The following is a 26,682-nucleotide window of genomic DNA, read 5'->3' as shown; positions in this document are numbered from 1 at the left end:
AATTTTAATTAGTTACTATTGTGTCAAGTACTGTGCTAATTGCTTTACAGTTATTATCTCATTCATCCTCACTTCTTCTAAGGCTAGCTGCTATTATTGTCCCCATTTCACAGATAAGGCAGAGATTAAATGATTTGCTGAAGATCATACAGCTAACAATTGTCAGAGGCTGAATTTGAACTCAGATAATTCTGATTTTAGGTTTACCCCTCTGTCCAATGAATAACCTTTAATCATAAATCCATGTTAGGTCACAAAGAACTGTAAGGAAAGCAAATCTTTCTATTCAGCTACTTTGATCTAGTTATAATTAATTTGTTCCATTTTTTGTTAGCATTGATATTTGAGTGCCTATTAAATGCATATCTCTATAGACATTTCTATAGAAACAGAAAAGCACAAGGCTTCCTGAGCAGAGCATACTAATTTCATTTTCAGAATGTTTCCTTATCATGTTATTTCTGCCTCAGTGTTTCTGTGGTTAAATTTCCTGTTCTCAGAGACAATAATATGTCACCAGATGTCAGTTTTATGTCATCGTCATGTTGATGTTTCCCAAATACAAGGTGTGCTTTCTCTGATATTTAAGATAATTGCAAAATTGTACCATGCATGGTATTAGATCTATACTCAGGAAGACTTAAATTCAAATAAAGCTTAATACATTTATATGTCTGAATTTTTCCATCTGGAAAATGAGAAAAATAATAGTCCTTATCAGGCAGCTAGGTGACACAGTGGATAGAGTGCCAGGCATGAAGTCAGGAAAACTCTTCTTCCTGTATTCAAATCTGACTTTGGATACTTAACACCTTTATGATCCTGGGCAAGTCACTTAATCCTATTTGCCTCAGTTTCCTCATCTACAAAATGAGCTAGAGAAGGAAATGGCTAACTTAGTGTCATTGCCAAGAAAACCCCAAATAAGGTCACAAGGAGCTGGCCACAATTGAAAGGACTAAACAACAATAACAGCACCAAGTAGATCTTATTTTAAAAGGCTACCTTGAGGATCAAATAAGATATTTATAAAGGGTTTGGCAGACATTATAGTGCCATAAAAATTAATGTTAGGTATTGCTGTTATTAATAGGGACAATGCTTTTTTTCCCCCATCAGCTATATTATCATAGGTTTTCAAAAGAAACTTTCTTTGCTGAACAACTGGAATTTAGTTTTAATTTAAATGTCAAACTTGTAAAATAACTTGATTCAATATTTACCCACAATCTACACAATCTTCTCTGTAAAGTAAGGTACACTCATGCTAAGAAACTACTTTGAAACACTGCCAGAGCCTCTTCTATGAAGCCAAGTTCTTTTTTAGTACATTAATCATTTCCATTTACTTTATCAGTTTCTTGTATAACAAATATCTGAATCTACTTTACAAGATTATTGTCTCTGGAATGAGATTTCTGATCCACAAAGTCTTGGTGCTTCACTTTTTAAAGAGCAAAATTATCAATTCAGGGAAGCAAAGTGAAGAATAGAAAAAATTTAGTAATAATTCACACATGAACTGAGATGAATTTGGTCTAGAGTGGTAAAAGAGATATCTTGAGGAGTAGATTAATAGCACTTGATGACTAACTGAATATAAGAAATCAGTCAGCAAATATTTATTAAGCAAAAACTGTGTACTAGGCATTATGCTAAGGGCTGGGCATCACATTGTGTGGAAAGGTGAAGAACTTACAGATTAAGCACATATTGATCAGAGACTGTGAACTAAAGTAGATCAGGCCTATAGGCCCCAGTCACGTGATTTTAGATGAGACCTGGACTGCATTCCATTGTCCAAAGAAGGAATTAAGTGGCCAAAGTTGTATATCACCTTTTTCACTGCATTCCACTGACCAAATAGGGAGATAAAGGTTTATGTAACCAATCACAGCCTGTAAAGGGTGTGATTTTGGGGGTTCTTTGTCTGAAATGTATAAAAGTTGTAAGCATCTTCAAGTGAATGACTCTCCTCTTGTGGATATCTTTGCTGTCCTTTTGGGCCCACAGGCCAGGACGGTCTGCTTCTCGAGATTCTAATAAATTCTTTCTGTACATCATTTGGAGTGACTCCTGAGCAGTCAGTTTGGGTAGGTGCAATTGCCCCAAACAACATAAAGATAGACATAAGTACTGGACCCATAATTTTATTGGTGAAGAAGCTTCTTCTTCAAATGCAGGTTGGCACCTTCCCTGCTCCTTAAAATGTTAGAGAATTGACCAGAGTATCAACAAATTGAGTGACTTGCTGAAGATCACAGAGTCAATATCTTCCTGGATTCAAATCAGGTTCTCCATCTATGATGTCATGTTGCCTGTTATAAGGATTGAAAACACAAAGACAAAAAATTAAATGATCATTCTTTTTGAGGAGCTTACATTCTACTATGGGAGACAACATGTATATAAATACATATTCACAAAATAAAAGCAAGATAAAATATGTAGTGTTGGAGAGTGAAGAGGGTATCATGAAATAGAAGAATTAGGAAAGGATTCACATAGAATGTATGGAATTCTAAAATGCAGAAGTAAGGTTAGAGTGCATTTTAGATGTAAGGGAAAGTCAACAAAAAGATCTTCAGATAAGATAAAGTATCCTATATGAAGAAAACAGGATCTGGTTTCAATGGACCATAGCTTGTGAGAACAGAAAGCAATTTATAGCAAAAATAGAAGATTGAGTTGGGATCAGGTTGTGAAGAATTTTGAAAGCTAACAGAAAAATTTATATCCAATTACAGATTCCTTTATGTAAGGAGTCATTAGAGTTTGATAATAGAAGTGACCCATACTTTAGGAAAATTGTTTTAGCAGCTTGGTGAAAGATGGATTGGTGAGAGATAGGAGGCAGGAAGCTTGTGCTCAAGCTTTTTTAAGTGAGTTTTATTGCTGAAGTTTTATTTTCTTCTTCTATTTTCCCATCACTCACTTTCTGAATCCTTCCCCTTTGACTGTGGCTCCCATAAGAAGTGGACATCAAAGTTGTCTCAGTCTTTTCTCACGTTGAAGAATTCCTCTTTCACTGGCCTCAATTCTTGACCTAAGAAACTTCTGAGGGGAAGAAAACTGGCAGGCTTCTGCTGGTTTCCGGTCTACTTTCCTTTAGGCTTCAGCATAGTGCTCTATATTTTATGTAATCTGCTTCAGCTCCCATACCCATCTTCTTTTCCTCCTACTCAGACCCCAATCACAATCTCTTTCTTCTCTTTTAAATGCTTCTTTTCATTTTCTGTGAGTTAGTTTGTTTTACATACAACTAACCCCTCCCTGAATTTACTCTTCCTTTTTTTTCTTTTCCCCACTTCTCTTTTCCTTTTAATGACCATTTGTATTCCACACTGTTGTTGACCTGTTCAGATGGAAATGAAGTTAAAGTGACGCCCACTCCCCCTACTCCTTCCTTATTTGTATACATAGATTTCACACCTCAATTATATTGAGATAGCCCAGGAAATAAAATTCAAGACAGCCAAGGTGTTTGTAATTTAGAAAGTGTTTATTACCAGCTGGGATGGACCTCGCAGTAGAGACAGGCTTATAAGCATTCTCGTTCAGCCTTGTGGTTACAAGTTTCATTGACACAGTCTCTCACTTACAATGAGAGGACGTAGAGGAGCACACAACGGGCATGTTGACATACATTGTAATGTTGCCCGACATTGTTAGGCAAAAACTTCTTCAGAAAGTCCAGGACCTCATGACCTTTTAGGTAGCCACTTCTTGGAAAATCTAGGGCCTCATGACCCAGGGATGGGGCCCAGTCTTTGGTCCATTTCAATATAAGCTAAATTCCTATACCATTATTGTCTTTTCTTTTCTTGGTGAACCTCTTTCCCTCTCTCTTTCCTTTATTCTTTTAAGATCATCAAAACTTAAAACCACTCACCAATCCTTCTAATATTTAAATCCTTCTGCTTGTCCTGAAGACATTGGGATCACCTCCTCATTAAAATATAAACACTTCATTCCTATATAACCTCTTCTGATTACTCATTGTTATTTATCTTTTGTTTCTCTTGACTCCTGTGCTTATATTTTAAGATTTCTACTCAACTTTTGTCTTTTAATTAAGAAGGCCTGGAAATTCTCTAATTAAATATCCATTTTTTTCTATAAGTATGCTCAGTTAATTTTTATTGAGCTTATATCTTTTATTTTTTGGAGTATTGCATTCTATGATTCCTACCACTTATAGTGGTAGCTGACAAATTTTCTGTAATTTTGACTATTGTTCTTCAATTATCACTGGCTGTTTACAAATTTTTTTTTGGAAGAAACTCTGGATTTTGGTTCCACTATTCTTAGGAGTTTTCATTTTGGGATTTTTTTTAGAAGCTGACAATGAGTTCTTATTATTTTCATTTCCCCCTAATGCTCATAAAAATAATGATTTCTTGAAATATTATACGCAAGCTCTTTGTATTTATGTTTTGTAGTCTGAGAGGGGTAATGACTGACAAGTAATGCAATGATTCCTAAACTATCACTCTTCATCTGTTTTCCAGCGTAGTGTTTTTAATAAATTGTTAAAACTTTATTTTTCCAATTTTTTTATCTTATTTTTGAAGAAGGGACCCCAAAACTCTAAAACTCTTTGAAGGAGAAAAATCTTCTTCAACTCTGCCTCAGTGAGGAACCGGGCTTGAAGGAAACAAATAGTTTCATTCTGCTATCTAGGTGGGGTTGGTTCAGTCCTGAGCAAAAGAATTCCAACTCTGCAAGCTGAAACCCAGCTTGTAGATAAGCCAACTTGGAACTCTACCCACTAGCCCCCTTCAGCTTATAGCCAAAGCTCCTATTATAAAAGAGTCGATCTAAAATCCTCTCTTTGCAGAGGTTGTAAACATGACATGCTATGCCATGCTAGGCTATGGTATGCTATGCCAAAGAAGCCTCTGACCACTGGAATAATATTCTTTATCCTCACCTATTTCCCTAACGAGACTTTAAGCCTCTCTGTCAGGATTTCTAACCTTACTTCCCAATCCCTATAATAAGCATCTTTTATTAATCTAAGTTTTGGGGTTTGTAAATTTCTTTACAGAGAATCCCTGCACCACCAGAAGGGGATTCCCCCAAACTCTCTACTTTTGGGCCAAATCCCAAGGGGGTCCAGGGGGGCTAAACCTCTCCATTTGGTTCCCTGAACCCCAAACCTGCCACTAGACCTTATCATTTAACTCCCTGACCATTAGAAACCCTTATCTCATTTTGGTTCCCTAAATCTAGACCTTATCATCTGGCTCCCTACTAAAGGGAACTCCAAAATTTAAACCTCATCATATTTTTGGTTCCCATACCAGGAGCCCCAAAAACTAGACTTCACCTCATCAGTTTTCATATATCTGGTTGTTTCATAAAGTCATTGATTTCTATTTAGCTCATTCTAATTTTCAGGGAATCTATTACCAAGATAAATTTTATACTACTTGTACTTAATTTTCTAAGACTTTTTTAGCTTTTTTTTAATTATAGCTTTTTATTTTCTATGTGTGTGTGTGTGTATTCCTATATAATCTCTTCTGATTACTCATTGTTATTTACCTTTTGTTTCTCTTGACTCCTGTGCTTATATTTTAATATTTCTACTCAACTTTTGTCTTTTAATTAAGAATGCCTGGAAGTTCTCTAATTAAATATCCATTTTTTTGTGTATACACACACACACACACACACAAGGATAATTTTTGACATTCACCCCCTACAAAATCCTGTGTTCTAATCTTTTCCCTTCCTTCTCCCTACCTCCTCCCCCAATTGACAACTGATCCAATATAAATTAAACATGTGCAATTTCTCTGTGCATATTTCCACAAATATCATGTTGCACAAGAAAAATTAGTTCAAAAAAGAAGAAAACTGAGAAAGAAAATAAGATGCAAGCAAACAACAATAGAGAGAGTGAGAATGCTATGTTGTGGTCCAGATTTAGTTCCCACTGTCCTCTCTCTGGGTACAGATGGCTCTCTTCATCACAAGACCATTGGAACTGATCTGAATTACCTCATTGTTGACAAGAGCCATGTCCATCAGAATTGATCATAGTATAATCTTGTTGTTGCCATATATGATGATCTCCTGGTTCTGCTCATTTCACTTAGCATCAGTTCATGTAAAAGTCTCTCCAGGCCTCTCTGAAATCATCCTGCTAATCATTTCTTATAGAATAATAATATTTCATAGCATTCATATACATAACTTTTTCAGCCATTTTCTAATTGATGGATATCCACTGTTTCCAGTTTCTTGCCACTACAAAAAGAGCTTCCACAAACATTTTTGCACAAACATGTGGGTCCCTTTCCCTCTTTTATGATCTCTTTAGGATAAAAATACAATGGAAACACTGCTGGATCAAAGGGTAATGCACAGTTTGATAGCCTTTTGGACATAGAGACTTTAAAAAAAATAAATTCCAATTGTCCTTTTGGCCAAACAGGGGTTTTTCATTGAGGCTTTGCTTATATTCTTATTTCAATTATTCTTCTTTTCTGGCCACAATTAACTCAGGCACCATAAGAATTCTTCATTGTAAGTGTCTTTTTTATTGTTTCCAAATTAGGACTTTGTATTAGGATCAGACTGTGTACTTTTGGAGAGACTTTTGATTCTGGTTTATGTGTGGTCCTACAGCTAGGTTCTCTAAGTATTGAAGCTGTATTTCTCAAGGTTCACAGACATGGTTTAAGCCAGGACACTATAAACTTTCAGTGGATGTATATGGTCTAATCTAGGATATGATATGATCACTATTTAGAGTATAGATGCTAGTTTGGGTCAAGGTAATACAGCTGTAAACTTATTCCTTGGTGGAGTTCTAGTAGATATTTTTTGCCTCATCCTACTCCCTTGTCAATTATCTAGAAGGCTCTGCAAGTTCAGTACAACAGTATCACCTGTTTATCCTTACTCTAAGCCCTAAGTCTTTTTTTTTTTTTTTTTGGTTAAAAAAAGTTTTGTTTATTTTTTTTTTTTATTTTTTTTTTTATTTAATAATTACATTATATTGACACTCAATTCTGTTCCGATTTTTTTCCCTCCCTCCCTCCACCCCCTCCCCTAGATGGCAAGCAGTCCTTTATATGTTGGATATGTTGCAGTATATCCTAGATACAATATATGTTTGCAGAACCGAACAGTTCTCTTGTTGCGTAGGGAGAATTGGATTCAGAAGGTATAAATAATCCGGAAGAAAAACAAAAATGCAGATAGTTCACATTCGTTTCCCAGTGTTCTTTCTTTGGGTGTAGCTGCTTTTGTCCGTCATTTATCAATTGAAACTCAGGTCTCTTTGTCAAAGAAATCCACTTCCATCAAAATATGTCCTCATACAATATCGTTGTCGAAGTGTATAATGATCTCCTGGTTCTGCTCATTTCACTTAGCATCAGTTCATGTAGGTCTCTCCAAGCCTCTCTGTATTCATCCTGCTGGTCATTTCTTACAGAACAATAATATTCCATAACATTCATATACCACAATTTACCCAGCCATTCTCCAATTGATGGGCATCCATTCATTTTCCAGTTTCTAGCCACTACAAACAGGGCTGCTACAAACATTTTGGCACATACAGGTCCCTTTCCCTTCTTTAGTATTTCTTTGGGATATAAGCCCAATAGAAACACTGCTGGATCAAAGGATATGCACATTTTGATAATTTTTTGGGCATAATTCCAGATTGCTCTCCAGAATGGTTGGATTCGTTCACAACTCCACCAACAATGCATTAGTGTCCCAGTTTTCCCGCATCCCCTCCAACATTCATCATTATTTTTTCCTGTCATCTTAGCCAATCTGACAGGTGTGTAGTGGTATCTCAGAGTTGTCTTAATTTGCATTTCTCTGATCAATAATGATTTGGAACACTCTTTCATGTGAGTGGTAATAGTTTCAATCTCATCCTCTGAAAATTGTCTGTTCATATCCTTTGACCATTTATCAATTGGAGAATGGCTTGATTTCTTATAAATTTGAGTCAGTTCTCTATATATTTTGGAAATGAGGCCTTTATCAGAACCTTTAACTGTGAAAATGTTTTCCCAGTTTGTTGCTTCCCTTCTAATCTTGTTTGCATTAGTTTTATTTGTACAAAGGCTTTTTAATTTGATGTAATCAAAATTTTCTATTCTGTGATCAGTAATGGTCTCTAGTTCATCTTTGGTCACAAATTTCTTTCTCCTCCACAAGTCTGAGAGATAAACTATTCTATGTTCCTCTAATTTATTTATAATCTCGTTCTTTATGCCTAGGTCATAGACCCATTTTGATCTTATCTTGGTATATGGTGTTAAGTGTGGGTCCATGCCTAATTTCTGCCATACTAATTTCCAATTATCCAGCAGTTTTTATCAAATAATGAATTCTTTTCCCAGAAGTTAGGGGCTTTGGGTTTGTCAAACACTAGATTGCTATAATTGACTATTCTGTCTTGTGAGCCTAGCCTTTTCCACTGATCCACTAATCTATTTCTTAGCCAATACCAAATGGTTTTGGTGACTGCTGCTTTATAATATAATTTTAGATCAGGTACAGCTAGGCCACCTTCATTTGATTTTTTTTTCATTAATTCCCTTGAGATTCTCGACTTTTTATTGTTCCATATGAATTTTGTTGTTATTTTTTCTAGATCAATAAAATATTTTCTTGGAAGTCTGATTGGTATAGCACTAAATAAATAGATTAGTTTAGGGAGTATTGTCATCTTTATTATGTTCGCTCGGCCGATCCAAGAGCACTTAATATTTTTCCAATTATTTAAGTCTGACTTTATTTGTGTGGAGACTTTTTTATAATTTTGCTCATATAATTCCTGACTTTCCTTTGGTAGATAGATTCCCAAATATTTTATGGTATCAACAGTTATTCTGAATGGAATTTCTCTTTGTATCTCTTGCTGTTGGGTTTTGTTGGTGATGTATAAAAATGCTGAGGATTTATGGGGATTTATTTTGTAGCCAGCTACTTTGCTAAAATTATGAATTATTTCCAATAGCTTTTTGGTAGAATCTCTGGGGTTCTCTAGGTATACCATCATATCATCTGCAAAGAGTGATAGTTTGGTTTCCTCATTGCCTACTCTAATTCCTTTTATATCTTTCTCGACTCTTATTGCCGAGGCTAGTGTTTCTAATACGATATTAAATAATAATGGTGATAGTGGGCAACCTTGCTTCACTCCAGATCTTACTGGGAAAGGTTCCAGTTTTTCCCATTGCATATGATGCTTACTGATGGTTTTAAATATATGCTCCTGACTATTTTAAGGAAAAGTCCATTTATTCCTATGCTCTCAAGTGTTTTTATTAGGAATGGATGTTGGATTTTATCAAATGCTTTTTCTGCATCTATTGAGATGATCATGTGGTTTTTGTTTGTTTGGTTATTGATATAGTCAATTATGCTAATAGTTTTCCTAATATTGAACCAGCCCTGCATTCCTGGTATAAATCCTACTTGGTCATAGTGTATTATCCTGGTGACAATTTTCTGTAATCTTTTTGCTAATATTTTATTTAAGATTTTAGCATCAATATTCATTAGGGAGATTGGTCTATAATTTTCTTTCTCTGTTTTCAGCCTACCTGGTTTAGGTATCAGTACCATATCTGTGTCATAAAAGGAGTTTGGTAGGACTCCTTCAATCCCTATTTTTTCAAATAGTTTATATAACATTGGAGTTAATTGTTCTTTAAATGTTTGGTAGAATTCACATGTAAATCCATCTGGTCCTGGGGATTTTTTCTTAGGGAGTTGATTGATAGTTTGTTCTATTTCTTTTTCTGAGATGGGACTGTTTAGGATATTTACTTCTTCCTCTGTTAGTTTGGGCAAGCTATATTTTTGGAGGTATTTTTCTATTTCATTTAAGTTGTCGAATTTATTGGCATAAAGTTGGGCAAAGTAACTCCTAATTATTGCTCTAATTTCCTCTTCGTTAGTGGTGAGTTCTCCCTTTTCATTTTTAAGACTAACAATTTGATTTTCCTCTTTCCTTTTTTTAATCAGATTTACTAAGGGTTTGTCTATTTTGTTGGTTTTTTCATAGAACCAACTCTTAGTTTTATTAATCAATTCAATAGTTTTTTTACTTTCAATTTTATTGATCTCACCTTTTACTTTTAGAATTTCAAGTTTAGTGTTTGACTGGGGGTTTTTAATTTGTTCCTTTTCTAGCATTTTTAATTGCAAACCCAATTCATTGACCTTCTCTTTCTCTATTTTATACAAATAGGCCTCTAGAGATATGAAATTTCCCCTTATTACCGCTTTGGCTGCATCCCATACATTTTGGTATGATGTCTCATTATTATCGTTTTCTTGGGTGAAGTTATTAATTATGTCTATGATTTGCTGTTTTACCCAATCATTCTTTAGTATGAGATTATTTAGTTTCCAATTATTTTTTGGTCTACTTCCCCCTGCTTTTTTGTTGAATGTAATTTTCATTGCATCGTGGTCTGAAAAGGATGCATTTACTATTTCTGCCTTACTACATTTGAGTTTGAGGTTTTTATGTCCTAATATATGGTCAATTTTTGTATAGGTTCCATGAACTGCTGAAAAGAAAGTGTATTCCTTTCTGTCTCCATTACATTTTCTCCAGAGATCTATCATATCTAGCTTTTCTAGTATTCTGTTTACCTCTTTGACTTCTTTCTTATTTATTTTCTGGTTTGATTTATCTAATTCTGAGAGTGCAAGGTTAAGATCTCCCACTATTATAGTTTTACTGTCTATTTCTTCTTGCAGCTCTCTTAGTTTCTCTTTTAAGAATTTAGATGCTACCCCACTTGGTGCATATATGTTTAATATAGATAGTGCTTCATTATCCATGCTACCCTTTAGCAAGATATAGTGTCCTTCCTTATCTCTTTTAATTAGGTCAATTTTTGCTTTAGCTTGATCTGAGATCAGGATGGCTACCCCTGCTTTTTTGACTTCACCTGAAGCATAGTAGATTTTGCTCCAACCTTTTACCTTTAACCTGCATGTATCTCCCCGCTTCAGGTGTGTTTCCTGTAAACAACATATTGTAGGATTCTGGCTTTTAATCCATTCTGCTAACCGCTTCCTCTTTATGGGGGAGTTTACCCCGTTCACGTTTATGGTTAGAATGACCAATTCTGTATTACTTGCCATCTTGTTAACCCGGTTTATGCTTTCCTCCCTTCTTTCCCCTTTCCCCCCCTTCCAAGTATTAAGCTTGTGAGCACCCCTTGCTTCTCACAGCCCTCCCTTTTTAGTGTCCCTCCCCCCGCCTTAGAGTTCCTCCCCCTATCTTACCCCTTTCCCTCCCAGTTCCCGTATTCCCTTCCGCTTAGCTTATTCCTTCCCTTTCCACTTTCCCTTCTCACTTTTCAATGAGATGGGAGAAGTTTCACCATAGATTGAATATGTCTTAAGATTTTTCACTTAAAGCCAATTCTGAAGGCAGTAAGATACCCACTATATTCATCCCCCTCCATTCTTTCTCTCAGATATAATAGGTTTCCTATGCCTCTTCATGAGATGTACTACCCCCACTTTACCCTTTTTCTGGTACAATGTCCTTTCCACATCAATTTCTAGAACAAGGTATACATGTATTCTTTATACATCTATATAGTCAAAATATAGTTCCCAAGATTAATCTTTACCTTTTTAGATTTCTCTTGAGTTCTATATTTGTAGATCAAACTTTTTGTTAAGTTCTGGTTTTTTCATCAGAAATAGATGAAATTCGCTTACTTCGTTGAATGTCCATCTTCTTCCCTGGAAAAAGATGCTCATTCTCGCTGGGTAAGTTATTTTTGGTTGCATACCAAGTTCCTTAGCCTTTCGGAATATCATATTCCAGGCCCTTCGATCTTTTAATGTGGATGCTGCCAGATCCTGGGTGATCCTTATTGTGGCTCCTTGATACTTGAATTGGGTTTTTCTAGCCGCTTGCAATATTTTTTCTTTCATCTGAGGGTTCTGGCATTTGGCCACTATATTCCTTGGTGTTTTGATTTTAGGATCCCTTTCAGTGGGTGATCGATGAATCCTTTCAATGTTTATTTTTTCCTCTGTTCCTATGACTTCTGGGCAGTTCTCTTTGATAATTTCCTGGAAGACAGTGTCCAGGCTCTTTTTTTCATCATGTTTTTCTGGGAGTCCAATGATTCTCAGATTGTCTCTCCTGGATCTGTTTTCCAGGTCTGTTGTCTTCCCAGAAGGTATTTCACATTTTTCTCCATTGTTTGATTTTTTTGGATTTGCTTGACTGATTCTTCTTGTCTCCTCGAGTCATTCAATTCCACTTGTTCAATTCTGATTTTCAGTGAAGTATTCTCTTCACTCACTTTTTTAAAATCTTTCTCTAATTTTCTAAGACTTTTTTAGCTTTTTTTTAATTATAGCTTTTTATTTTCTATGTGTGTGTGTGTGTATTCCTATATAATCTCTTCTGATTACTCATTGTTATTTACCTTTTGTTTCTCTTGACTCCTGTGCTTATATTTTAATATTTCTACTCAACTTTTGTCTTTTAATTAAGAATGCCTGGAAGTTCTCTAATTAAATATCCATTTTTTTGTGTATACACACACACACACACACACACACACACACACACACACACACACAAGGATAATTTTTGACATTCACCCCCTACAAAATCCTGTGTTCTAATCTTTTCCCTTCCTTCTCCCTACCTCCTCCCCAATTGACAACTGATCCAATATAAATTAAACATGTGCAATTTCTCTGTGCATATTTCCACAAATATCATGTTGCACAAGAAAAATTAGTTCAAAAAAGAAGAAAACTGAGAAAGAAAATAAGATGCAAGCAAACAACAATAGAGAGAGTGAGAATGCTATGTTGTGGTCCAGATTTAGTTCCCACTGTCCTCTCTCTGGGTACAGATGGCTCTCTTCATCACAAGACCATTGGAACTGATCTGAATTACCTCATTGTTGACAAGAGCCATGTCCATCAGAATTGATCATAGTATAATCTTGTTGTTGCCATATATGATGATCTCCTGGTTCTGCTCATTTCACTTAGCATCAGTTCATGTAAAAGTCTCTCCAGGCCTCTCTGAAATCATCCTGCTAATCATTTCTTATAGAATAATAATATTTCATAGCATTCATATACATAACTTTTTCAGCCATTTTCTAATTGATGGATATCCACTGTTTCCAGTTTCTTGCCACTACAAAAAGAGCTTCCACAAACATTTTTGCACAAACATGTGGGTCCCTTTCCCTCTTTTATGATCTCTTTAGGATAAAAATACAATGGAAACACTGCTGGATCAAAGGGTAATGCACAGTTTGATAGCCTTTTGGACATAGAGACTTTAAAAAAAATAAATTCCAATTGTCCTTTTGGCCAAACAGGGGTTTTTCATTGAGGCTTTGCTTATATTCTTATTTCAATTATTCTTCTTTTCTGGCCACAATTAACTCAGGCACCATAAGAATTCTTCATTGTAAGTGTCTTTTTTATTGTTTCCAAATTAGGACTTTGTATTAGGATCAGACTGTGTACTTTTGGAGAGACTTTTGATTCTGGTTTATGTGTGGTCCTACAGCTAGGTTCTCTAAGTATTGAAGCTGTATTTCTCAAGGTTCACAGACATGGTTTAAGCCAGGACACTATAAACTTTCAGTGGATGTATATGGTCTAATCTAGGATATGATATGATCACTATTTAGAGTATAGATGCTAGTTTGGGTCAAGGTAATACAGCTGTAAACTTATTCCTTGGTGGAGTTCTAGTAGATATTTTTTGCCTCATCCTACTCCCTTGTCAATTATCTAGAAGGCTCTGCAAGTTCAGTACAACAGTATCACCTGTTTATCCTTACTCTAAGCCCTAAGTCTTTTTTTTTTTTTTGGTTAAAAAAAGTTTTGTTTATTTTTAACATTAAAAACATCAGTGTTCCAAATTCTCTCACTGTAGCCCCTACCCCACCTACCAAGAAGGCGAGTAATATGATATCCTCTCTATATGTAAATCATGTAAAACATATTTCCACATTAACCATATCAAAGAAAAGCATGAAAAATAAAGTGAGAAAATTATAATTCAATTTGCACTGAGTTCACCAGTTCTCTCAGGAATCTTTCTGAATTGTCTTTGATTGATGTATTGATCAGATTGTTATGTTTTTATTTTTTAAATTGCTTTTTTTGGAGGGGTTATTCATGTATTTTAATTTTTTATATTTATTTCCTTATGAACCATGTTGGGAGAGATGAATCAAAACAAAAGCAAAAAAATGGGAGAGAAAAAAAACAGAAAAAAAAAGTGAATGTGGCATTTATTGATTTGCTTTCAGTCTCCCTATTTCTCTCTCTGGATGCAGATGGTGTTTCCTATTCGAAATTTATTGAGATTGCCTTGGATTGCTGAACTGCTGAGAAGAACCAAGTCTTTAATACTTGATCATTGCACAATTTCACTCAGCATCAGTTCATGTAAATCATTCCAGGTCTTTCTAAAATCAGCTTGTTCATCATTTTTTATAGAACAATGATATTTCAAGTTTTCATATATCATAACTTATTCAACCATTCCCCAGTTGATGGGCACATACTCATTTTCCAATTCTTTGCCACCTCAAAAATTTCACTTGGTCATAATATATTATCCAAGGATAAATTGTTGTAATCTCTGCTAATTTTATTTAAAATTTTTTCATCAAGGAAATTGGTTTGTAATTTTCTTTCTCTGTTTTGATTCATTCTGGTTTAGGTATTAATGCCATATTTATGCCATAGAAGGAATTTGGCAGTACTCCTTTACCTATTTTTCCAAATAGTTTACATAGTATTGGAATGAATTGTTTAAATGTTTGATAGAATTCACTTGTAAATCCATCTGGTTGGTGTTGTGTTTAATTTCTTTTTATATATTAGGACTATTTAAGTAATTAAGTAATTTATTTCTTTTTCTATTAATTTGGACAGTTTAAATTTTTTCAAAATACGCATCTATTTCAATTAGATTGTCAGATTTGTTGGCACAGAGTTGAGCAAAATAGCTCCTAATTATTTCTTTAATTTCTTTTCCATTGGTAGTAAGTTCACCTTTTTCAGTTTTGATGCTGATAATTTGGGTGTTTTTCCTTTCCTTTTTTTAATCACGTTAATGAAAGGTTTATTTTTTTATAAAATCAACTCTTAGTTTTATTAATAAGTTCAATAATTTTCTTAGTTTCAATTTTATTAATCTCTCCTTTGAGTTTCAAAATTTCTAATTTTGTATTTAATTGGAGATTTTTTATTTGTTCTTTTTCTAGTTATTTTAGTTGCATGCCCAATTAGTTGATCTCCACTTGTTCTGTTTTATTCATATTACTACTCAGAGATATAAAATTTTCCTTAAGAACTGCTTTGGCTACATCCAATAGGTTTTGATTTGATGTCTCATTATTGCCATTCTCTTGGATGAAATTATTGATTCTCAACATAACTTGTTGTTTAACCCACTCATTCTTTAGAATTAGATTCTTTTACAATTGGTTTTCAGTTTATCTTTCCCTGGCCTTTGATTGAACATAATTTTTATTTCATTGTGGTCTGAAAAGGAAGCATTTACTATTTCTGCCTTTTTTGCATTTGATTTGAGATTTTTATGCAATTTTTGTGTGGGTGCCCTGTACTGCTGAGAAAAATTGTCTCTATCAATTTTCCCCAGATATCTATCATGTCTTAAGTTTTCTAGGATTCTATTAACTTCCCTAGTTTCTTTCTTATTTATTTTGTAGTTGAATTTATCTAATTCTGAGAGGGAGACTTTGAGGTTCCCCACTAATACAGTTTTGCTGTCTATTTCTTCCTGTAATTGGCTTAACTTCTCTAAGAATTTGCATGCTCTACCACTTGGTGCATATATACTTAGTATCGATATTACATCATTGTCTGTGGTACTCTTTAACACGATGTAACCTCCTTCCTTATCCTTTTAATTAGATTGCCTTTCACTTTTGCTTTATCTGAGATTAGAATTGCTACTCCCATTTTTTCTCACTTCAGCTGAAGCATAATAAATTCTGCTTTAGCCTTTTATTCTTACTCTGGATGTATTTATCTCTGTTTCAGATGTGTTTTTTGTAAACAACATATTGTAGGATTCTGTTTTTTAAAGCACTCTACTCTTCACTTCTGTTTTATGGAAGAGTTCATCCCATTCACATTCACAGCTATGATTAACAGCTCTGCATTTCCCTCCATCCTATTTTTTTCCTCTACATATACTTTTGTTCTGTCTTTCCATCCTATCCCTCATTAGTAATATTTTGTTTCTAACCCATCCCACCTTCTACCTGCCCCCTTCTATCACATTTTCTTGCTTTTCTTACCATTTTTTCCTAGTTTTTCTGTTCTCCTTTTATCTAACCTCTCCCTTTGCTTGCCCCTTTCTCCTCCTACTTTTTTATATGTGTAAGATCAATTTATATACCCAACTGAATGATTATGTTATTTCCTCTTTGAGCCAAAACTGATAAGTTTAAGCTGCAAACAATGCTCATCCTCCTCCCTTTAGACCCTAAGCCTTAAATCCTGCTATGAAATCAGAAAATTTCAGATCTTCCACAGTTGACTTAGCCCAGTTCTAAGTCCCAGCATCATGCTCCATGATGATTCCCTTGAGTCAGAACATATGGCTCTGTTTGTAGCTCAAAGGTTGAGTCTGCAATACTGGCCCATTCCTATTCCACATTTTCTACCATGTACATTCACAAGTGGGCTAAATTCCTTGGCATGAAATGATCTTGGCATGAAAAAAAGAAATGACTCACTGTGGTTTCTGTTTGGATCTTGGATCTTGATCTGTAGTTCTTCCCAAATCTTTGTTAGAGTAGTTGTTAGGGAAATTACACTGTACCACTTCCTCCTATTTTGCCATATTTGCTAATTTCTAATCTTCCATTTAAAAAATAAGATTGTATCCAATTTTATAAACCTGTTATTTTTCTATTTTTTTAGTGTCAAGTATATACTTGCCCCAGAATTCAAGGTCTGCCAATAATTTTCATTTTGAATCTCCTACTTTCATTGCTCAATAGCTTTCTACTTGTTAAATTTTCAATCATATATTATTTGTTTCATTTTGCTTCTATATCCTTATGCATTATATTCCTCCACCTGATATAGCTCTCCTCTGTTTCTTAACCACTTATATCAACCTATTCAAAATGCACTTCTGGGAAGACTTCTATCAATCCATAAGCATTGAATGAACATCTACTATGTGTCAGGTATAAGCTGACTTTGGGAAACAAATACAAAAAATTATTCTTAAGGAGTATATATATCTACATGAGAGACATGTATATAGATAAGTGAAAGTATAAAATATATGTAAAGTAAAAGAAAAAGGTAATTTTAAATAGGAGGCCCAAGTAGCTCAGGAAAGATCGCTTATAGGACTAGGACTGAAGCTAAAGTTGGAAGAAAACTAAATATTTAAGGGGGGAAATGAGGAAGAAGTATGTTCTTTGTATGGAGAACTTCCAATGCTGGGAAATGAATTTCCAAATTTTTTAAATTTTCCCCAGTTACATGGCAAGAAAAATTTTAGCATTCATTTTTACAAGATTTTTAGTTCCAATTTTTCTCCCTCCCTCCTCTCTTCTCTTCTAAAAACAGTACGCAATTTGATATAATTTATATAAACGTTATCATGTAAAACATATTTCCAAATTAGTCATGTTTGTGAAAGAACAAACAAATCAAAAGGTAAGTGAAAAAATATTCTTTGATCTGTATTCCAACTCATTCAATCAGTTCTTTATCTGGTTATGAATAGCATTTTGTTTTATTTTATTTTATTTGTTTGCAGTTATCTTAGATCCTTGTGTTGCTGAGAAGAGTTGAATCATTCATAGTTAACCATCACACTTGTTCATTTCATTTTACAACAGTTTGTACAAGTCTTTCCAGGTTTTTTCTGAAATTTGCCTGTTCATTTTTTATTATGCAATACATCAATTCATATATTCCAGGTTGTTCAGCATTCTCCAATTGATAAAGATATCCCCTCAATTTCCAACATTTTGGCACTGCAAAAAAAAGGCTGCTATAAATATTTTATGAATATGTAGATTTTTCCCCTTTTTATATTTTGGGATACAGACCTAATAGTGAGTTTTATAGCCATTTGGGGATAGTTTCAAATTTCTCTCCAGAATGATTGAATCAGGGCACAACTCCACCAATAGTGCAAATCTGATAGGTGTGAGGTAGTATCTTAGAGTTATTTTAATTTGCATTTCTCTAATCAAAAGTAGTTTGTAGAATTTTTTCATATGCCTATAAATTGCTTTGATTTCTTCATCTGAAGCCTGTCTGTATCCTTTGACCATTTATCAATTGGGGGATAGCTTGTATTCTTATAAATTTGATTTAGTTCTCTATATATTTGAAAAATGAAGTCTTTTCTTTATCAGAGATATTTGCTACAAAGATTGTTTCGCATCTTTCTGCTTTCTCTAATCTTGATTACATAGTTTCTGTTTGTATAAGTCTTTTAATTTAATATGATCAAAATTAGCTCTTTTGCATTGTGTAATGCTCTCTCTTGCTTCATCATAAATTCTTCCCCTTCCCATACATATAACAGGTAGACTGTTCTTTGTTTTTCTAATTTGTTTATGGTACTTTTTATGACTAAATCATGCACCCCTTTCAACCTTATCTTGGTATGCAGTGTGAAATGTTGATCTAGTTTGTGTCCTGTTTTTTCCAGTTTTCCCAAGCAGTTTTTACCAAATGGTGAGTTCCTCTCCCCAAACTTGGGTTCCTTGGCTTTATCAAACACTAGGTTATTTTATGATTGAATATTGTATCTTGTGGACTAATCTATTCCATTGATTACCACACTATTTCTTAGCCAGTACCAGATAGTTTTGATTGTTACTAAGTTATATGATACAGTTTAAGATATGGTATTGCTAGATCATCTTATTTGCTTTTTTTTTTTCATTAATTCCCTTGATATTCTTGACCTTTTTTCTTTTTTCAAATGTCCTTGTATAAATATACATATTTTATTTAAAGACTTACTTTAGCTATCCTTATTGGTTAGTGGAGTACAAACTTACTTAATCCATTATCAAGCAGGCACTAAATCATGCTTCATATCCCATCCACTCATCTTTTTTTTTTATTATAATAACTTTTTATTGACAGAACCCATGCCAGGGTAATTTTTTACAATATTATCCCTTGCACTCACTTCTGTTCTGATTTTTCCCCTCCTTCCCTCCACCCCCTCCCCCAGATGGCAAGCAATCCTATATATGTTAAATATGTCGCAGTATATCCTAGATACAATATATGTGTGCAGAACCAAACAGTTCTCTTGTTGCACAGGGAGAATTAGATTCAGAAGGTAAAAATAACCCGGGAAGAAAAACAAAAATGCAAACAGTTTACATTCATTTCCCAGTGTTCTTTCTTTGGGTGTAGCTGCTTCTGTCCATCGTTGATCAATTAAAACTGAGTTAGTTCTCTTTGTCAAAGAAATCCACTTCCATCAGAATACATCTTCATACAGTATTGTTGTTGAAGTATATAATGATCTCCTGGTTCTGCTCATTTCACTTAGCATCAGTTCATGTAAGTCCCTCCAAGCCTCTCTGTATTCATCCTGCTGGTCATTTCTTTCAGAACAATATTCCATAATATTCACATACCACAATTTACCCAACCATTCTCCAATTGATGGGCATCCATTCATTTTCCAGCTTCTAGCCACTACAAACAGGGCTGCCACAAACATTTTGGCACATACAGGTCCCTTTCCCTTCTTTAGTATTTCTTTGAGATATAAGCCCAATAGTAACACTGCTGCATCAAAGAGTATGCACAATTTGATAACTTTTTGGGCATAATCGCAGTTTGCTCTCCAGAATGGTTGGATTCGCTCACAACTCCACCAACAATGCATCAGTATCCCCGTTTTCCCGCATCCCATCCAATATTCATCATTATTTTTTCCTGTCATCTTAGTCAATCTGACAGGTGTGTAGTGGTATCTCAGAGTTGTCTTAATTTGCATTTCTCTAATCAATAGTTATTTGGAACACTCTTTCATATGAGTGGTAATAGTTTCAATTTCATCATCTGAAAATTGTCTGTTCATATCCTTTAACCATTTATCAATTGGAGAATGGCTTGATTTCTTATAAATTAGAGTCAATTCTCTATATATTTTGGAAATGAGGCCTTTATCAGAACCTTTAACTGTGAAGATGTTTTCCCAGTTTGTTGCTTCCCTTCTAATCTTGTTAATTTTGTTTGTACAAAGGCTTTTTAATTTGATATAATCAAAATTTTCTATTTTGTGATCAGTAATGGTCTCTAGTGCATCTTTGGTCACAAATCTCTTCCTCCTCCACAAGTATGGAGATAAACCATCCTATGTTCCTCTAATTTATTTATAATCTCGTTCTTTATGCCTAAATCATGGACCCATTTTGATCTTATCTTGGTATACGGTGTTAAGTGTGGGTCCATGCCTAATTTCTGCCATACTAATTTCCAGTTATCCCAGAAGTTTTTGTCAAATAATGAATTCTTATTCCAAAAGTTAGGATCTTCGGGTTTGTCAAACACTAGATTGCTATAGTTGGCTATTCTGTCTTGTGAACCTAACCTATTCCACTGATCAACTAATCTATTTCTTAGACAATACCAAATGGTTTTGGTGACTGCTGCTTTATCATATAGTTTTAGATCAGGTATAGCTAGACCACCTTCATTTGATTTTTTTTCATTAATTCCCTTGAGATTCTTGACCTTTTATTGTTCCATATGAATTTTGTTGTTATTTTTTCTAGATCATTAAAATATTTTCTTGGAAGTCTGATTTGTATAGCACTAAATAAATAGATTAGTTTAGGGAGTATTGTCATGTTTATTATATTTGCTTGACCTATCCAAGAGCACTTAATATTTTTCCAATTATTTAAGTCTGACTTTATTTGTGTGGAAAGTTTTTTGTAATTTTGATCATATAATTCCTGACTTTCCTTTGGTAGATAGATTCCCAAATATTTTATGCTATCAACAGTTATTTTGAATGGAATTTCTCTTTGTATCTCTTGATGTTGGATTTTGTTGGTGATGTATAAAAATGCTGAGGATTTATGGGGATTTATTTTTATTCTGCAGTTTTGCTAAAGTTATGAATTATTTCTAATAGCTTTTTAGTAGAATCTCTGGGGTTCTCTAGGTATACCATCATATCATCTGCAAAGAGTGATAGTTTGGTTTCCTCATTACCTACTCTAATTCCTTTCATCTCTTTCTCGACTCTTATTGCCAAGGTTAGAATTTCTAATACAATATTGAATAATAATGGTGATAGAGGGCAACTTTGTTTCACTCCTGATCTTACTGAGAAAGGTTCTAGTTTATCCCCATTACATATGATGCTTACTGATGGTTTTAAATATATGCTCCTGACTATTTTAAGGAAAAGTCCATTTATTTCTATATTCTCATGTGTTTTTTTATTAGGAATGAATGTTTGATTTATCAATGCTTTTTTTGCATCTATTGAGATGATCATAAGGTTTTTGTTAATTTGGTCATTGATATAGTCAATTATGTTAATAGTTTTCCTAATATTGAAACAGTCCTGCATTCCTGGTAAAAATCCTACTTGGTCATAGTGTATTATCCTGGGGATGACTTTTTGTAATTTTTTGCTAATATTTTATTTAAGATTTTAACATCAATATTCATTAGGGAGATTGATCTAAAATTTTCTTTTTCTGTTTTCAGCCTATCTGGTTTAGGTATCAGTTCCATATCTGTGTCTTAAAAGGAGTTTGATAGGACTCCTTCAATCCCTATTTTTTCAAATAGTTTATTTAGCATTGGAGTTAATTGTTCTTTAAATATTTGGTAGAATTCACACCTAAATCTATCTTATCCTGGGGATTTTTCCTTAAGGAATTGATTAATAGCTTGTTCTATTTCTTTTTCTAAGATGGGACTGTTTAACCAATTTACTTCTTCCTCAGTTAATCTGGGCAAGCTATATTTTTGAAGTTATTCTTCCATTTCATTTAAGTTATCAAATTTATTGGCATAAAGTTGGGCAAAGTAACTCCTAATTATTACTCTAATTTCCTCTTCATTAGTGGCAAATTCTCCCTTTTTCATTTTTAAGATTAACAATTTGATTTTCCTCTTTCCTTTTTTAAATCAGATTTACTAAGGATTTATCTACTTTGTTGGTTTTTTCATAGAACTAACTCTTAGTTTTATTAATTAATTCAATAGTTTTTTTTTTACTTTCAATTTTATTAATCTCTTCTTTTATTTTTAGAATTTAAAATTTAGTGTTTGACTGAGGGTTTTTAATTTGTTCCTTTTCTAGCAATTTTAGTTGCAAGCCCAATTCATTGAACTTCTCTTTCTCTATTTTATGCAAGTAGGCCTCTAGAGGTATAAAATTTCCCCTTATTACCACTTTGGCTGCATCCCACACATTTTGGTATGACATCTCATTATTGTCATTTTCTTGGGTGAAGTTATTATGTCTATGATTTGCTGTTTCACCCAATCATTCTTTAATATGAGATTATTTAGTTTCCAATTATTTTTGCTCTATTTTCCCCTGGCTTTTTATTGAATGTAATTTTCACTGCATCATGGTCTGAAAAGGATGCATTTACTATTTCTGCCTTACTGCATTTGAATTTGAGATTTTTATGTTCTAATATATGGTCAGTTTTTGTATAGATTCCCCATGAACTGCTGAGAAGAAAGTGTACTCCTTTTTGTCTCCATTTTGTTTTCTCCAGAGATCTATCATATCTAACTTTTCTAGTATTCTATTTACCTCTTTGACTTCTTTCTTATTTATTTTGTGGTTTGATTTATCTAATTCTGAGAGTGCAAGGTTGAAATCTCTCATTATTATAGTTTTGCTGCCTATTTCTTCTTGCAGCTCTCTTAATTTCTCTTTTAAGAATTTAGATGCTATATCACTTGGTGCATATATGTTTAATATTGATATTGCTTCGTTATCTATGCTACCCTTTTGCAAGATGTAGTGCACTTTGTTATCTCTTTTAATTAGATCAATTTTTGTTTTTGCTTGATCTGAGATCAGGATGGCTGTCCCTGCTTTTTTTACCTCACCTGAAGCATAATAGATTCTGCTCCGACCTTTTACCTTTAGTCTGTATGTATCATGCCACTTCAAGTGTGTTTCCTGTAAACAATATATTGTAGGATTCTGGCTTTTAATCCAGTCTGCTAACCACTTCCTCTTTATGGGGGAGTTTACCCCATTTACATTTATGGTTAAAACTACCAATTCTGTATTACTTGCCATCTTGTTAACCCCTGCTTATGCTTTTCTCCTTTTCTTCCCCTTTACCCCCCTCCCCAGTATTAAACTTGTGAGTACCACTTGCTTCTCACAGCCCTTCCTTTTTAGTATCCCTCCCCCCACCTTAGAGTTCCTCCCCTTATCTTACCCCTTTTCCTCACAATTTCTGTATTCCCTTCCACTTAGCTGACTCCTTCCCTTTTCACTTTTCCCCTCTCACTTTTCAATGAGATGGAAGAAGTTTCACCATAAATCAAATATGGCTAATATTTTTCTCTTTAACAAATTCTGATGTGCGTAAGATACACACTATGTTCATCTCCCTCCATTCTTTCAGATATAATAGGTTTCCTTTGCCTCTTCATGAGATGTAATACCCCCACTTTACCCTTTTGCTAATACAATTTCCTTTCCACCTGTAGTTTCTAGAATAAATTATACGTGTTCTTTATATATCTTTATAGCAGAAATATAGTTCCCAAGATTTCTTTTTACCTTTTTAGATTTCTCTTGAGTTCTATATTTGGAGATCAAACTTTTTGTTTAGTTCTGGTTTTTTCATCAGAAATAGATAAAATTCACTTATTTTATTAAATGTCCATCTTCTTCCCTGGGAAAAAATGCTCATTTCGTCTGGGTAAGTTATTTTTTGGCTTCATACCACATTCCTTAGCCTTTCAGAATATCAGATTTCAGACCCTTCAATCCTTTAATGTGGATGCTGCTAGATCCTGGGTAATCCTTATTGTGGCTCCTCTATATTTGAATTGACTTTTTTCTAGCAGTTTTTAATATTTTTTCCTTGGTTTAATAGTTCTGGAATTTAGCCACTAATTTCTTGGTGTTTTGATTTTAGGGTCCCTTTCGGTAGGTGATCGATGAATTCTTTCAATGTCTATTTTACCCTCTGTTTCTATAACATCTGGGCAGTTCTCTTTGATAATTTCCTGGAAAATAAACTGGAAAGTGACTAGACGCCCATCAATTGGAGAATGCCTGAATAAATTGTCATATATGAATATTATGGAATATTATTGTTTGGTAAGAAATGACCAACAGGATGATTTCAGAAAGTCTTGGAGAGACTTACATGAACTGATGCTGAGTGAAATGAGCAGGGCCAGAAGATCATTATATACTTCAACAACAATACTATATGATGACCAATTCTGATGAACCTGGCCATCCTCAGCAATGAGATGAACCAAATCAGTTCCAATGCAGCAGTAATGAACTGAACCAGCTATGCCAGCAAAAGAACTCTGGGAATTGACTAAGAACTACTACATTGAATTCCCAATCCTTATATTTTTGCCCACCTTCATTTTTTATTTCCTTCACAGGCTAATTGTACAATATTTCAGAGTCCGATTCTTTTTGTACAGCAAAATAACGGTTTGGTCATGTATACTTATTGTGTATCTAATTTATACTTTAATATATTTACCATCTACTGGTCATCCTGCCATCTGGGGGAGAGAGTGGGGGGAAGGAGGTGAAAAATTGGAACAAAAGGTTTGGCAATTGTCAATGCTGTAAAGTTATCCATACATATAACCTGTAAATAAAAGGCTATTAAAAAAAAAAAAAAGATAATTTCCTGGAATATAGTGTTCAGGCTATTTTTTTCATCATATTTTCCAGGGAGTCCAATAGTTCTCAGATTGTCTTTCCTAGATCTGTTTCCAGGTCTGTTGTTTTCCCAAGAAGGTATTTGACATTTTTTCCCATTGTTTCATTTTTTTGGTTTTGCTTGACTGATTCTTGGTGTCTCCTTGAGTCATTCAATTCCATTTGTTCAATTCTGATTTTCAATGAATTATTTTCTTCATTCACTTTTTTATATCTTTGTCTAACTGTCCAATTGAGTTTTTAAGTGAGTTGTTTTGTTCTATGGAATTTTTTTCCATTTCACCAATTTTATTTTTTAGAGAGCTATTTTCTTTTTCCAATTCACTAATTCTATTTTTCAAGCATTTGATTTCTTTATCCACTCTATCTTTAAATGAGTGGGATGATTTATTCAGAGTCTCTTGCCAAGCTTTCCTTTCCTTTTCCCATTTTTCTTCTAGCTCTCTTGTAAGAGCCTTTTTAATTTCTTCTATGATAGTCTTGTGTGTTGAGGACCATATCACATCCCCCTTTGGGGATTCATTTGGGGACAGTCTGTTTTTAGCCTCATCAGGTTTTAAAGTCTGGTCTCTATCCATATAGAAGCTATCAATAGTTAGAGTCCATTTTAATTTTTTGCTCATTTTGTCAAAGAAGAATCAAAGACAACAAACGAGCAAAAAACAAAAAAACAAAAAACAAATGCAGTCTGCTTTTTTGGGGAGGAAAGGGGGACTGGATGGTACTACCAAGCTTCCTCTACAGACTGTGGGGGGGCAGCAGTGAGGCACTAGCAGGATAGCAATGACTGCACTGTGTCTGCGCTCTGAGACTCTAAGACTCTGAGAGTGCTGAGACACTCCAGGTGGGTGTGGCCAGGTCCCCAGGGACCCTAGCCTTTCAGGGTTATAGTCTTTTCCTCCTATGTTACAACTCCTCTGCTGATCTACTGGCTTGCTGACAGGGCAATATATCCACACTGTGGTAAAGATCTCCCCATAGAGATGGCTGAGATCACATCCCATCCCCCTCAATCAGCTCTGAACTCTCACTGTCTGTTGTGTTGCCGCTGCCTGCCTGCCTTCAGTCTGTGCCCAATCTAACCATCCCCAACCATGAGCAAAAACAGAAATTCTGGCGAATTTCAAGGATATCTTCTGTTTGTAATTATTTGTGGGTTTTTTTTCAGTCAAGCATTAATTCCAATATATTATGAAATAAATTCTGAGAGAAAAGATGGAGATTAAGTAGATGTGTGTATCTTCTCTGGCTGGAAGTCCACTTTCTTTTTCTAATGAGGTTATTTAGGCATTCTATTTCTTGATTTGTTATTTTGCTCAGACTGTCAGCTATTTTGGCATATAATTGGGCAACATATTTTCCAATGATTCATTTCTTCTTCATTGATGATTTCATCATTCATTTTTGATACTGGACATTTGATTTTCTTCTTTCTTTTTCTTAATTTAACCAATGGCTTTTCTATCTTATTGGGTTATTTTCCCATAAAATTAGCTTCTAATCTTATTTATTAGCTCAATATTTTGTTTGTTGTTGGTTTTTACTTTCAATTTTATTGTTATTTTTGATTTTTAGGATTTCCAGTTTGGTGGAATTTGAATTTGATTTGTTCCTTGACTCATTTATTCTTTAGGATCAGTTTATTTTGTTTCCCATTAACTTTTAATCTATCTTTCTGCTGCTCTTTTTGAATGTATTTTTATTGCATT

At 34.2% G+C, this 26,682-nt stretch overlaps 1 protein-coding gene across 1 annotated transcript in view; it reads left to right on the top strand.

Moving 5' to 3' along the window:
- CCDC175 (coiled-coil domain containing 175) overlaps nucleotides 1–26,682 on the top strand; it is a 137,668-nt gene that overhangs the window by 63,426 nt on the left and 47,560 nt on the right. The window lies entirely within an intron of this gene.

This window comes from Antechinus flavipes, chromosome 2 (assembly GCF_016432865.1).
Source record: "Antechinus flavipes isolate AdamAnt ecotype Samford, QLD, Australia chromosome 2, AdamAnt_v2, whole genome shotgun sequence".
Classification (NCBI taxonomy): Eukaryota; Metazoa; Chordata; class Mammalia; order Dasyuromorphia; family Dasyuridae; genus Antechinus; species Antechinus flavipes.
This window is presented reverse-complemented; position numbering and strand designations above follow the sequence as displayed.